This window comes from Camellia sinensis, chromosome 4 (assembly GCF_055761805.1).
Source record: "Camellia sinensis isolate YWXY chromosome 4, ASM5576180v1, whole genome shotgun sequence".
In the NCBI taxonomy this organism is placed as follows: domain Eukaryota; kingdom Viridiplantae; phylum Streptophyta; class Magnoliopsida; order Ericales; family Theaceae; genus Camellia; species Camellia sinensis.
In genome coordinates, this window is record NC_138964.1 from 171,753,683 (window position 1) to 171,765,633 (window position 11,951).

At 37.7% G+C, this 11,951-nt stretch overlaps 1 long non-coding RNA gene across 1 annotated transcript; it reads left to right on the top strand.

Annotated features, from left to right (window-relative positions):
* The first annotated feature begins 2,537 nt into the window (after nucleotides 1-2,537).
* On the top strand, nucleotides 2,538-6,743 carry LOC114310851 (uncharacterized). The gene is made up of 2 exons (XR_003646301.2): nucleotides 2,538-2,847; nucleotides 6,204-6,743. It is a non-coding gene; the product is annotated as an uncharacterized LOC114310851 (long non-coding RNA).
* The last annotated feature ends 5,208 nt before the right edge of the window (nucleotides 6,744-11,951 follow it).

Sequence of the window (11,951 nt, forward strand, 5' to 3'; positions counted from 1 at the left end):
TCTCCCTTATAAGATCACCTTATGGACCAAGGGAGGATAATAGAAGGAACCATCACTCCAAAGTTTTGGGGAAAAAAAAACTTCGTAAATATAGTCATCTTTGTTGTGAATCTTTTAAAATTACATAGGTTTGCTCATCCCATTCCAAAATATTCATAAGAAATTTAATATCCACCCTTAGGATATTCTCTTCGTTGTAGTCTAAATCCCATGGCCAAAAAAAAAAAAAAAAAAATTCAATTTAGAGAAAAAAATTAAAAAGACTAGTGAAACAATATTTAATAACTTGGATCTCCAACTTAGCTTTTATTTTCAAGTTTTAATCCTCACTCTCCGGCTTCAGTTCTCTCTCTCTCTCTCTCTCTCTCTCTCTCTCTCTTTCTTCTTTTTTGTTGTTTCATTTCTCTCCCTTATCTTCGTATTCCTATTTTGTTTCAACATTTCATTTTTATTTGGGTGCTGTTTGGTAACACTTACGTTTTCAGTTTTCTGTTTATATTTACAAAAATTTTAAAAACTCAAATAAAAACTTGTTTGGTAAAATTTTTGATTTATAAATCAGTGGTCTCAGTTTATAAATTTGGCCAAAAAATGAAAACACAAAAAATATGTTTCCATTTTGAGTTTTCAGTTTTTTTTTTTTACCACCCAACACTAGCCACCACCCACCACCATTTTCTACCACCACCCACCTGCCACCACCACTCACCACCCACCTGCCACCACCACCCGCCACCACCACCCACTCGCCACCACCACCCCCCTTGCCACTACTACCACCACCACCACCACCACCCACCTGCCATCCACCACTTATCACCCGCCACTACCATCCACCGCCCGCCGCCACCACTCGCCACCTACTTGCCATCACCATCCACCATTCACCTGCCATCCACCACCCACCACCCGCCACCACCATCCACCGCCTGCCGCCACCACCCGCCACCTACTTGCCATCACCACTCACCACCCACCTACCACCACCATCGACCACCTGCTACCACCAGCCACCCACCACCACCAGCCACCTGCCACCCACCCAGCCGCCATCACCACCACCCGCCGCCACCCGCCGCCACCACCACCATCACCCACCCGCCACCTACCTACCACTACTACTCACCACCACCCACTCGCTACCACCTACCACCCGCCACTGTCACCCACCCACCCACCCACCCACCCACCCACTACCACCACCCACTACCACCACCACCCGCCACCTACCCGCCATCACCCACTACCACCGGCCATCCGCCACCCACATGCTGCCACCACCCACCATCCGCCGTTGCCACCACCATCACCACTACCCACTCGTTACCACCCGCCACCGTCACCCACCCAACCACCATCACCACCCACCACCCACCACCACCCGCCACCACCACCCACCACCCCACCACCCGCCACCGTCACCCACCCACCCACTACTACCACCTACCCGCCGCCACCACCACCTACCCGTCACCACCCACCACCCGCCACTGCCACCACCTACTCGCTACCACCCACCACCTGCCACCGTCACCCACCCACCTGCCACCGTCACCCACCACCAGCTACCCACCACCCACCGTCACTACTTTCCACCACCGTCTTTCGCCGCCACTTGCCATCACTTGCCATTTTTCACTCTTTTTTATATTTTTTAAAATTTTTAAACATTTTGTCAAATTTTTAAACATTTTGTCAATTACCAAACGCGTTTGTAGTTTATGTTTTTCTAAAAATAAATAAAAAATAAACAAAAACCAGTTTATAAAATTTTTGTAAATATAAACTGAAAACGTAAACGTTACCAAACATACCCTTGTTGTTTGGGTTTTTTATTCAACTTGATCTCCATTTTCAATTTCATCTTCCATTTTCCATATTTTTTCAAAACAACTTCTTTTACTTTTTTTTTTATTAATTTTCTTTTTATTTCTCTATCAAAAAATTCCAGGGTAAATTACAATTATACCCTCTGAGGTTTGTTTAAAGTACAGATTGTCCCATGTGATTTGAAAAATTACAAATACCCCCTTGTTAAAAAATTTTACTTAACAGAATCAACTAAAAAAATGAAATTCCTAATTGCTAATATCATTAAAAATTGTTAATTGACTTAATGATTTATTAATAAAAGAAACGATTTGTTATGAAATTAGAAACCTTAAGAGCTGGAATGTAATTTCTAGAACCACAAGGACGATTTATATTTTAATCAAACCTCAAAGGGTATATTTGTAATTTACCCTTGTCGTAACTAAGAACCCTATTTCTTTCAAAATTAGCGAAAACGAAATCGAATCGAGTGGAACGAAAGAAAACACTTAAGAAACAATTAGTCTCATGTTTTTGACTCATATGTAGATTTTTACAAACTCGTAGATGAACCTAATCTCATAGAACACGTGCACGTGACAATCACACTTGTGGATAAACGTGCAGGTGACAATCATACCTACAAATGATCATTTGGTGACATCATATACCAACAGCCGTAGTTTCTTATTTCCTACGGTTACAGGTTTCTTGCACCTCACACAATTTCTTGAGAGTAGTCTCCCGGCATCTTGGAATATGCCAATTCATATGTTCTCACATTTCATACGAATTAACATATTCCAAAGGCTTATTTAGCCTATAAATACACCTATTCTTGTAGAGAAAAGAAGTTGCACTCTCTCTCTCTCTCTACATTACCCATACTTGGCCCAAACAATCCCAAAATAATCTCTTTCCTTCATTGAAGTTTAAACTTAGAGCTTTGGAGTATTCATGGAAGGCTTGAGTGGTTGATTATAGTTGTTTTGATTCTCCTATTACTATTCTCTCTTGCCTAGAGCTTGATAAGAGGTAAAATCTTACTTCTATTTTTATTTTTATTTTTATTTTTTTTTCTTGGCAACCAAACTATCTATATTGTTATATTTTGATTGATTAATAGTTGCATATTGGGCTTGTGTAGTTGGGGTTTTCGCCAAATCCCATTTATATTGTCATAGTTTCATTTTCTTTATTTTCTTAGTACTTTCACGCGTTTTCTCAATAGTCAAAACATGTATTTTTCATTTGAGAATGGTTGAATCTACTCTCTCAAAACTATTATTCCATGGATTTGGGCATGCCATGTTCAATTTCATGCGTATAGAGTAGATTTGGTCCATTTTCTATTTTTTTTACTTTCTAATTTTCATTTTCTTGTTAATTAGCTTAGTTTTCTATGATTGTGGGTTGAATATACACTTCTCATGTTCTCTTTCATGAATCAGGGCATTTGCTTTGCCATATGCCTCTTTCCATGTATTTTTGGGATAGGGTCACTTCAAAAGAAGTGTCAATGTAATTTATCCTAAATTTTATAATAATACACTACAAAAAATTATATTTTTTGCAACACAACAAAATATGTTCCTAAAAAGGAAAATTCGTTGGCAAAAAGTTTTGCTGACACATAGAGCTACGTTGGCAACCCGTAAGTAAAAGTGAGTCAGCAAAAGTTTTTGCCAATGAAATTATCATTGCATTGGTAAAGGTAATGCCTTTAGCAACAAACATAATTGTCGATAAAAGCCTTCATCCCTCGTCAGCAATTTACCTTGCGTCGGTAAAAGTAGTTCAAATATGATGATTGTGTGGCACTTTTCCCGATACAAATTTGCATGGGCAAAAAATATACTTTTAGCAACAAAATATGAGTCGGCAAAAGTAAACTTTTGGCGACACATTTACGTCAGTAAATGTTGCCATTTGCCAACAATTTGTTTGTCGATAAAGCTTTACTTTTGGTAATGACAAATTGGCATTGGCAAAAAAATACACTTCTAGCAACACAATATGAGTGGGCAAAAATAAACTTTTAGCAACACATTTACCGACAAATTGTTTGTCGAGAAAGCTTTGCTTTTTGGCAACAACAAATTTACATTGACAAAAATAATTTATATTTTTTTATAAGATTTACATATTTACAAGTGGCATCCCTCAGCACAGTAGAACTATCAACAACAAAACACAAGAAAACAAAAGCTAAATAAAGCACCAGAGCCTAACAACTAAACAACACTTCCCACTAAACCAGAAAGAAAATAATTGACAAAATAAACAAACAGACTGCAACAGACAAACTCAATTTTTTTACCAAAATCCATGCCATTGAATTTAAGAAACCTGTCCACAAAGTCTAGTGCATTGGCTTGCAACAACTCTCCAAGTTATTGAGAGTCGACATAGCTTAACCCAGCAATCTCATAGCCACAATTGGTCAACTGAGGCAAGTTAACTCCTCCACCAACATCATTTGTGTAGTTATTCAATCCTTCAATCTCAACAAGTGTATCATCCACAAAAAAGTCTCCTCACTATTGAACTACCAACCTTGCACTTGTTTTGATTCTTTAATCGCTTCTTTTGCTCATTGTACTCCCTTGGAAAATCCTCATCAATTTCCTTTCCAAATGCCAATGAATCTCTGATATTAGTTATCCCATTATCCTTAGCAGTAGTTGTTTTAAAGACTGATCATCACCCTTAATGGAAAATAGCTCATTATTGGTTCCCTTAAAAGCCATGCTACGAGTTGCTAAACTAGAGGCCCGACTGAAGTGAAATTCCTTCTTATGGATCCTGCGTCAACAAGTAATAATTACAATTCTAGACTTACATAACAGTTAATTCCACATTCTACCAACATTCCGGTCAAAGGTAATTAGCTACTAGCGTTGAGTAATGATTTAAATTTTTTCAACAAGAAATTAAAAGAAATATATATATATATTTGAAAGTGTAAACCTTTACTTCTTTTGTTATTGATCCAGCTAAAAAAGATTTCCTCAGTTAATGCACAAAATCATCATACGTTTTATGAAAGTTCCATTTGCTTGACTAAAAGATTTAGAAAATTTAAGCAAATAGATAAAGAGTAATGATAGGTAATTGAGATGTGAAACGAAATTAGCAAGAACAACAATATTTTTGGTACCTTGATTAGTGTCTTTGTTGTCATGGTCAGCCATGTCCAAACCGAAGCACAGTTCTTGCATTGCTTCCGCAGCCACAGATGCACAGCAACACAACAGCACACCAGCACACTAGCACAGAGCAGCACTGTAGCAGGATAGTAGCACTGTAGCAGGCCAGCAGCACAGCAACAAAAGCAAACCAACACCAGTACCAGCACCTATTCAACCAACAAACCAGCAAACCAGTATCAAAAACACACTAACCTGTTCAAGAACCACACATAATAATATGGATGTCTAGAATAGGCCCAAACAGGGCATATAAACCACCTGGGAAATGGAAAATCAACCAATGTTATTACAAACAAAAACAATAATCATCCAAGCCATTAGAAAAGAAGCCCATGTACACCTCACATGAGAGAGCAAATCAACATAAAAACAATATCAAACACACTGGAAGGAGCCACCAAAACATGAGGATAATCCAATTTCTATGTAACATGTATTTCTCTAAAAAAAATACAAAAAATTCTATATACAACAAATAATACAAACTAAACTTAACGCATCATAACAATTAGTAATGTAACCAAATTAATATCAAATTTCAATATCCCAAATTTTATTCAAATATCCAACAATACTATACATAAGAATCCTATGTGTCTAACTATATCCAACAATCCGAAACATAATAATTCCAAAAAAATCTAAATATTCAACAAAATAACCTATAAAACGAAACAAAGAAAAATAAAATGAATGTCGACGTGCGAAACGACAAATTATTATATCTTTAATGACCATATATATCAGTACTGAACCACGAACATCCATCATCAACCTGTGAACAAAAGGATAAAAACATAAGTATTTTATCAATGCATTAACTTCAAAAATAATATACAAATATAGTTAATATAAATTGAATTAATTAAACTTATTTCATTTTTAAGTGTAAAAACATGAGTATTTCATCTTTTTTGAATTAGTTAAAAATTGAGCCTAATTTCCAAACCAAAAGTTTCGTGCTTATACCATGAGTTTCTACAAGTCACTTTTGTCCTTAATAAGGTGTTCAAATCAATTCTTGTTCAAACCAATTCTTAACTTTGGTGGGCTGAATTTATTGCACAAAAAGAATATGGTTCACTCATGTCGAAAAGGAGATATATCACAGTTTGAAGACAAATGTAGCATCACAAGTGTTATTGACAGTGATATCATTTTTCGGCGACCCGATCGCAGGTTCTCCTCCCCAGGGTGTTGCTGTGCTAGGCAGTGAAGGGCTTATATGCAATGGAACTTGGCATTGTGATCCGTTTCCGTTTGTCCGGTGAGAGGTGGGAACAAGCGAACCATGTCACCAGCTAGGCAATTCATCCTTGGCTTTGTTACCTTTTATTTTGATGCTGTGTTTGGTGGCATGTAATTCGTATCTTGGATTCGGAATTGCAGACAATTTCCTATGTCATATTTTGAACTGAAGTGGTCTTCATTTCTTATTTCAAAGCATGAACCGTGGCATGTAGTCCATGTTCTAGATTCTTCATCCTATTTCATATTTTGAATTAAAATGGTCTTTAATTCCGATTTCAAAGCATGAATTGTGTGTCACCAAACAGTGTGTTATGTGCTTTTTATAAAAAGCATAAGAATTCCCAATATGTACTATAATACTTTTGTTGCCTTTTTCCTTCCAAGTACTTTTGTAAGACGTAATGGTTTTGATATATGCTACAATTGTGGTCTATGATTTAGTGTCATTGCAAATATTTGATTGTGTGACTTCTTTTCTCTTTTCTTTTCATTCTTTTTTGATTTTCTGTGTTTTGACCAAAACTATAATAGAGGTAGGGAAAAAGCATGTTGAAATACAAGGATCTTCCCAAGAAGTTTTGAACAAATGTTGTGGCATGTGCTATGTATCTACTTAATTGGTTTCCACCTCAAGCAGTCATAGGGACGACTCTTTAGGAATCTTGGTATGGAAAAAAGCCTAATGTAAGTCACTTAGAGGTATTTGGTTCCATTGCATATGCATTTGTACCATCTGAGTTAAGGAGGAAATTAGAAGATAAGAACACAAGTGCATTTTTGTCAGCTATAGTGAAGAAACTAAAGGTTATAGGTTGTATGATCCTAAATCTAGGAAATTAATTACTAGTCGTGATGTGGTGTTTAATGAAAGTGATATTTGGAATTGGGGCCCCAGTGAATCAAAGCTCGCTTTGATGGAAGAAAAAAATGTTGATCTTGAATCCTTCAACCAACAAGTAAGAGAATCTTGAGATATGTTCCAGGCAGTTCAAATTATGGCATCAGGTATATGAAAGGTAGACCCAATAATCTTGTTGCTTTTGTTAGGTTTTATTCTTGGCAACCCCGTTTGACAAAACTCCTTTCAGTTGTATTTATTTTCGCACTTTTATTTCAGTGAGGCTATGAGTGTTTAGATGCGAATCCAACCCGAATTGTGCCTTTCAGAGAAATTTGTGATGCTAATGCTTTCAAGATTGCCACTTCGCTGATTATGATAGGGATCGAGCTGCCCAGTCAGCTCGCGGGGGTCCAGGGGGCAGCGCCCCTTGGCGGGTCCGGGGCAGTGCCCCCGAAGCAAAATGCAAAAATGCATTCCAAGTTGCCTGTCCGCTCGAGCGGACATTCCCCCGCTCGAGCGAAGAATCCCTGGTTCTAGAAGTTTTGGTCGCCTGTAAAAGTACTGACTGGGATTGTTATATACTGCTTAAAATTCCTTTAAATCTTCTTAGTGTATTGTTTTGTGGCTGTTGCCCGTGGTTTTTTAATCACAGTTGGAGGTGTCCAATTGTGGTTTTTTTCACGTTAAAATCGTTGTGTTGATTTGTCTTGATTGTTTGACTGGGATTGTTATATACTGCTTAAAATTGTTACATAATCACAAATCAATATCTAGGGGATTTCTAGATTTTTCAATTGGCATCAGAGCAGGTTGCTCGTTTGTTTTTTTTTAAAAAAAAACTTTTGAGCGAGATCTTGTTTGATTTGTGATAATGGATACAATTTGTGAAGGAAATTCTATGGTTCGACCACCCTTACTTGACGGATCCAATTATTCTTTTTGGAAAGCTCGGATGAGATCTTTTTTAAAATTTATTGATGAAAAAGTTTGGCAATCCGTCATGAATGGGTGGACCGAACCAACAATTACTATTGATGGAGTAACTTTTCCCAAACCAATTGATAAGTGGGACACAACTAATTACCAAAATAGTAGTTGGAATAGTAAAGCTATCAATTCTCTCTTTTGCGCTGTCACACCTGAAAAGTTTAGTCGTATTTGCAATTGTGAAGTCGCAAAAGAGGCTTGGGATATCTTACAAACTATTCATGAGGGCACTCCTTTGGTTAAACGTTCAAAACTTCAAAGGCTCACATATAGTTTCGAAAACCTTTCAATGAAAGATAGTGAGACCTTTGATGAATTTTATGTGAAGTTGAGTGACATTGTAAATTCCAGCTTCAATTTAGGTGGAAAAATACCAGAATCTAAAGTTGTGGGAAAAATTTTGAGATCCTTGCCCGATCGATTCCAACCAAAAGTTACGGCTATTGAGGAGGCTTAAGATGTTGACAACCTCAAGCTGGATCAGTTGGTTGGAAATCTCCAAACTTATGAGGCACACAGGAATTTCAAAAAGAAACAAAAAGATATTGCTTTTAGTAGTGCTCATAGAGTTGGAGAGGATTCTAATGAGGATTATGAGATAGATTCCAAGATTACGGCTGCTTTTGTTAAACAATTTAAAAAATCTTTTTTGAAAAAGAATCCTAATCTTTTGGAATCTACTCATTCTCATAAATCTAAAGGCAAAGATAAAATCAAAATTAATTCTATAGCCAAGAAGGAGAAAGGAAAGATACAAGGGAACTCTGAAAGACTCCAATGCTATGAATGCCAAGGATTTGGCCACTTTGCTTCAGAATGCCCTACTCGTTTGAGAAAGAAGAAAGCCCTCGCCGTCACTTGGGATGATGAATCAGAATCTGATGAAGATGAAAGTGACAACGAAGATCAAGGCGAAGAGAGACATAAACAATTCCTTGTTTTCATGGTGGCTTCCGAAGCTGAAGGACAAACAAATTCTCCAAAGAGGTCAGTTAAGAATATCACTGATAATGAATCCTCGGAGAGTGATCATGAAGAGCTTGAGCAAGCTTATGAAAAGTTGTATAGGGAGTCTCTTAACTTATTCAAATTGAATGACAAACTCACAAAGAAACTCAAAGCATGTGAAAGTGAGAATGTCAAACTTAAGGAGGAGATTTCCGAGGCCAGGATTGATGCCATCAAAATAGCTGATGATCGACAAGCTCTTTGTGCAAAACTATTGACTTGTGAGACAGAGAGGAATGAGCTACTGGAAACCCATGCCATGTATGAAGAAAAGATTGAATCTCTCGAGATGTCACAAGTTGCTTTGGAAGAACTAATGATCAAGAAAGAGGAAGAGCTCAAGTGTGCTATGGCTACCATTGGTCTTTAGAACAAAGGATCAAAGACTTTGGAGGATATCATTGGTTCTCAACAAATGAGTTGTGACAAGAGTGGCATTGGCTTTGGTGGTAAGAAAAAGCAAAAACAGAGTGCTTCGACATCTCTTGATACAAGAACTCAAGGAAAGGGAGAACAAAAAATTCAACATAAGGATGGACTTCTCAAACTTCCTAGAGTTGGTAAGGTAAAAGAAAAGAAGGTACACCCTGTACACCCTGTTTTTATTTGTCATCATTGTGGTATGCATGCTCATATTCGCCCTTATTGTTATAAGTTGCATGGAAAAGTGTATTTGCCTAGACCTAGGAATAGGAAGTTGGAAACCATGTCGAGACGGGTTCCTATTGCAGGGAAAAGGAACCACAACGTCAAGACACCACCCAAGAACTGCAATTCTCACACCTTTGTTCGTACTAAAGCAGTTTGGGTGAGAAAACTTGACTTGTGTTAATTTGTTTATTTGTTTTAGCTTTTGGGTTTTTGTGCGTTGTTTTTAATGGAAAAAAAAATGTGTGCTTGTTCATTTTTTTTGTCTTGCTTTATTTTTGAAAAAAAAAAATCCCAAAAAGATTTTCTTAATATGGTTTTGCAAGCTTGAAATTTTTGAGTGGTCCTTGGTGCATATTGGGATTGATGAGAATATCTTTTACATGTTAATATGTGTGTGCTTTCTGTGGTCATTACTCATTTTGGAGTGTATGTTTTTTGATTAGTATGTCTCATTCTATACACACTCTTGGATTGGCAAATTTTGAAGTCTTCCGCCTTAGTGATTATTTTTTTTCTATGGACTTCTGGCATTGTATCTTTTGCTTTTCTAGAGGAATTGACCTATACTAGCATATCATGGGTGATGTTGAGTCTCTTAACCACCTACCATCCTTTTGCATCTGCATGGTTTTCCCCTTAATTCTTTGCAGTTTAGCTATGAGGAAAAGGCTACCTCAGAATCACCAACCAGGCCATCCTTATTATATTCATGCTTCTCTGGTTCGGTTTCCATACTCTTGAGCGTGTCAGCCGCCAATGATTGTGCAAAAGAAAAAGTAAAAGAAAAAGAAAAAGAAAAAAAAAAAGAAAGAGAAGAAGAAAAAATATGCAAAAGAAAGAAAAAAAAAAGATTCATTGATTGAGGGGGAGCCTCCGCCTTTACTCACCAAATACCCCTTGATTCCTAGTGGTTTGACTTTCCTTTGTTGTGCTTAGATTCTCTTGTCGGAGGTCCAACTTTCATATCACTACTAGGATTTGAATCTAGTGTTTGTCGAACTCCAAGAGTCACACACACACTTTTATCATGGGATCTATGCTTTTCATATAATGCATCACTTTTTTTCATGAGGAATCTTCTACAGACTGTGCACATTATGTTTTCAAGTAATTGTGCTTCTTGGATAGTCTTGTGTGTTTTAAGGTACTAATCTGAAATTCCTTACTTGCTCTACCATATTATTTTTGTCGTTTGTTTTTTGTTCACTGTGTTCAGTGTTTGTGGTTGCTTTTAGTAAGGGGGAGTTTGGTTTATCATTACAAGAGTTTGTTAGCATGAACACTTTGATTTGTTTGGATGTGTTCATGTCTTGAGTCTGGTGCATATGTCTTAGTTTTCAGTTTTTTTTTTCATGTGTCTTAGGATTTCATGTATTCATATCATGAGTCTGGTGCATGTGTCTTAGTTTTTAGTTTTTCATGCTACATGTTCTTAAAATCTCCAAGTTGCATCTATTCATGTTTTCCATCTCATGTTTCAAGATAATCGTGTCATATGTCTATTGCTTTTTCATATACTCTTGTGAGACTAATAGTTGTCTTGGAGATTGTGGCACTAATAACTGTTTTGCAGATCATGACCTTCAGAAAGAAGTTGGGTTTTGTTGGTTATAATGGGTTGGGGTGTTTAGGATTTTATTTGTTAGGTGTGTTTTTTCACGACATTGCCAAATGGGGAGATTGTTAGGTTTTATTCTTGGCAACCCCGTTTGACAAAACTCCTTTCAGTTGTATTTATTTTCGCACTTTTATTTCAGTGAGGCTATGAGTGTTTAGATGCGAATCCAACCCGAATTGTGCCTTTCAGAGAAGTTTGTGATGTTAATACTTTCAAGATTGCCACTTCGCTGATTATGACGGGAATCGAGCTGCCCGATCAGCTCGCGGGGGTCCAGGGGGCAGCGCCCCTTGGCGGGTCCGAGGCAGCACTCCCGAAGCAAAATGCAAAAATACATTCCAAGTTACCTGTCCGCTCGAGCGGACATTCCCCCGCTCGAGCGGAGAATCCCTGGTTCCAGAAGTTTTGGTCGCCTGTAAAAGTACTGAGCTGTGTGATTTTGCGCTCGAGCGGGTTCTCTAGAGCTCGAGCGAACCTCTGTTATATCACACACATATTTTGCTGAAGACGCTCGAGCGGGCTGTTGGGCGCTCGAGAGAAGATCGCGGGACAGATTCTATAAATTCGCGTG